General features: G+C 33.0%; 1 pseudogene; it reads right to left on the reverse strand.

The window, feature by feature from the left end:
• Window positions 1–3,032: 3,032 nt before the first annotated feature.
• LOC111147823 lies at window positions 3,033–3,350 on the reverse strand (annotated as a pseudogene).
• Between the last annotated feature and the right edge of the window lie 565 nt (window positions 3,351–3,915).

Raw genomic sequence — 3,915 nt, forward strand, 5'->3', positions numbered from 1 at the left:
TTTTGTACTCTCCCTGTTCTTTCAGTCTAAGCTGGCATAATTCTTAAAAACAAAACAAACAAAACAAAAAAAAACTTCACAGGTTTTTGTGTGTGCATTTGTAATGGACTCCATTATAATCCACTCATTATCTCACAGTCTCTTCGAATAAATAATCTCTTTCAGAGATCTCTGTGAGCTTGCAGGAAGAACATCTCTAACACTCTCAGAAGCCCTAATGTTTACCAGCGAGGGTGTGCAAGGTGTTTCCTTAAGACACTTACAGGACCTTGTACTTATTTGGAAGGATCTGTGAGATGGTATCTCAAATCTCGCTGTCTTTACATGTTTTCTGTTTGGTGCTTTGAATTTGATCTTTGAACAGAAGCCCATTTCCTAATTTTGGAATCATTCACTATCTGAAGACGCTGAGAAAAAGAAACCAGTTTTAATTTTTCTTTTAATTTACAAGACTTGGCACCTTTATATTAAATTGTGTGTTTGTTACATTTATTTTCTGTCCATCTAGCTTTTTATTATGGAAAGCAAGGAGTCAGATGATACTTTTAATATTCCTCATAATACTATGATATTCTCATTTATGTTAATTTCCATAGTCTCCTTTCTTTGATTAAATAGGCATACAAAAGTGATTCCTTTTTTCTATTTCATTCCTCCTTTTGAAAGCACATATTGGTTATTGAGTAAATGTAATTTCCCTGATTTTCTAAGTTATAATGAATATTTACTTATTTATTAATGACCATTTTACTTTTAATTTACTATTATATATATTTAACTGTTATTTTTCTAGTCAATTAAATTCTTTACCTTTGAGCAGTTAGAGTTGTAACATTTTAATTGAGAACCATTTTTGGCATATTCATTTTTATTTATTTTTAAATAGTTTGTAAATAGTTTTTTTTTTATTTTTAAATTGCTTATGGCAGGTTTGAACTTTTATTTTTTTATGAGTATAGTTGACATGAAATGTTACATTAGTTTCAGTGACCAGCTTGGTGATTTGACAGGTTTATACATTATGCTATGTTCACCACAAAGGTAGCTACCATCTGCCGCCTCAGCATCATTCACTGTATTGCTTATGCTGTACCTTTTATTCCCATGACTTATTCATTCCATAACTGAAGACTTCTTTCTCCCTTCCCCCTTTACTTGTTTTGCTCAAGACCCTACTTCTCTCCCCAATGGCAACCACCAGTTTGTTCTCTGTATTTATAGGTTTGATTCTGCTTTTTGTTTATTCATTTTTTTTAGATTCCACTTATGAGTGGAATCATATGGTATTTGTCTTTCTCAGTCTCACTTATTTCGCTTAGCATAATACTCTCTACCCTCCATGTTGTTCTCAAATGTCAGAATCTCATTCTGTTTATGGCTGCATAATATTCTATTATGTATGTATGTATACATATTATATCTTCTTTATTCATTCATATATTGATGAATAAACATAGTGGTGTATATATCTTTTCAAATTACTGTTTTCACTTTCTTTGGGAAAATACCCAGTAGTGGAATTATTAATGTGGTATTTCTGTTTTTAACTTTTTGAGGAAACTCCATACTGTATTCCACAGTGTCTATACCAATTTACATTCCCACCAACAGTGCAAGAGGATTCCCTTTTCTCCACATCCTTGTCAACACTTGTTAGTTCTTGTCATTTTGAATTTAGTATTTCTAACTGGTGTAAGATGATATATCATTGTGGTTTTGATTTGCATTTCCCTGATAATGAGTGATGTTGAGCATCTTTTCATGTGTCTGCTGGCCATCTGGATGTCTTTGGAAAAATGTCTATTCAGGTCCTCCACCCATTTTTTAATTGAATTGTTGGGGTTTTTTGGCGTTGTATAAGTTTTTTACATATTTTTATATTAACCCCTTATTGGATGTATCGTTTGCAAATATCTTCTCCCATTTAGTAGGGTTTTTTTGTTTGTTTTGTTGATGATTTCCTTTGATGTGCAAAAGCTTTTTATTTTGAGGTAGTTCCAATAGTTTATTTTTGCTTTCATTTCCTTTGGCTTAGGAGCCATATCTAGAACAATACTGCTATAGCTGATGTCAGAGAAATCACTGCCTGTGTTGTCTTCTAGGATTTTTATGGTTTCAGGTCTCATGTTTAGGTGTTTAACCCATTTTGAGTTTATTTCTGTGTATGGTGTTAGAAGGTAGTCCAGTTTCCTAAGAGTCAGTCAGCAGACACAGATTTCCCTTACCTTAGAGGCCATATCTAGAAAAATTTCCCTACTTTTATATATCATTTTTTATTGCATTGTTGTCAGAGAATGTGATCTGTATAAAATCTTACTTTTTCTCCTTAAAACTTCTTAAATTATCTTTTCAGTCTAATACTCTCAAAGACTATTCTATGTGTCTTTGAAAAAAAAAGTATGTTTACTACTTATGTATATATTTCCATATATACAGTATATTACATCAAGCTCCTTAAGTGTACTATGCAGTATTTTCTAGTTTTGTTTTTTATTTATTATTTAGTCTCTTTAGTGTGTCTTTATGGGATATATTTTTTTTTTTTTTTAAATTTTATTTTTTATAAACATATATTTTTATCCCCAGGGGTACAGGTCTGTGAATCGCCAGGTTTACACACTATGGGATATATTTTTTAATGTTCTCCCAATATGGGGCATGAACTCACAACCCTGAGATCAATACTTGAGCTGAAATCAAGAGCCAGAAGCTTAACCACCTAAGCCATGCAGGAGCCCCCTTTATTGAATATTTTTAAATCCAATCTAACATTTTGTTTTTTTTCCAAAAGGAGAACTTACCTCTTCAAACTTGTCCCCTACCACCCTCCCTGTGATCATATATATTAATTTTCTCTTTAAATTTACACAGTAATTTTTTTATTATGTACCATTATTCATTTTATTTTTTGAAATTTTTATATTTTTGGTATTTTTAAATTACTGAAACCAAGGAGAGCCAGAACCACAGCTTCTGGAAGAAGCACTTGCTCTTGCCAGTCTTGTACTCTCCTTGAACTTGAACTTTTCTTGTCAGGCCTTGGATTTAAGAGCAAGTTCTCTGAAGACATCCTTGTTGATGACAGTTTTGTCCAAGGGGATATTGGGCATGAGGTGATTATAGTTATAAATTTTCACAAAAAACTTGATCTTTGACCTCTTGGCAATTTTCTTCTTGCCCATGGCAGCTGTCACTTTGCAGAGATAGTGGTCAATTCCAGCCACCACAACATAGCTGTAGGGATGGTCTGAAATGCCATCATCAATGTTCTTCACAATGACCACTTTGCATCTGGAGCAGTGTCTGGCCAGGACCAGCACCACCTTCCCAGGTTCTGTGAACTTGCCCATCTCAACATCAGCCACTAGAGTCTACAGCAGAAAGGAAGAAACCACCTTTACTCATTTTAACTTGACACATTCTACTGATCCCTTTGCTTAGCACAGCTTCTTATTTCTTCCATATTTTTCTCTTTTAGATTTGTTTGCTGGATTATATTTTTTCCTTTTGCTGGATTATAACCTAGGGTACTTCTCTTATCCTCCAATCTACCTACCCATCTAATTCTAAATCCCGGTTTATTTCTTAGGGTAGTTTAGCTATTTATTTGTCCCATACCATGTAAGAGGCAAATGAACAACAGCTTTATATTATTTAACATATGTGCCCATTTGAGTTCATTTGTAAACAAAGGTTTTTCTCTATTTGAGGAGAATTCAGTGGACAACTCTACAATTATCTTTTTTCCTTGTTTCATTTCTTTTAAAGCAAAATTATTAAAGACCACAAACAGCCAAAGCAATCTTGAGAAAGAACAAAGGTGGAGGCATCATGCATCCTGACTTCAAGCTATATTACAAAGCTATAGTAATTAAAAATTAAATTAATTTAAAAATTGAAACATTATTTTATTGG

Source organism: Enhydra lutris, unplaced genomic scaffold (assembly GCF_002288905.1).
Source record: "Enhydra lutris kenyoni isolate GAN:26980312 unplaced genomic scaffold, ASM228890v2 scaffoldscaffold17, whole genome shotgun sequence".
NCBI lineage: Eukaryota > Metazoa > Chordata > Mammalia > Carnivora > Mustelidae > Enhydra > Enhydra lutris.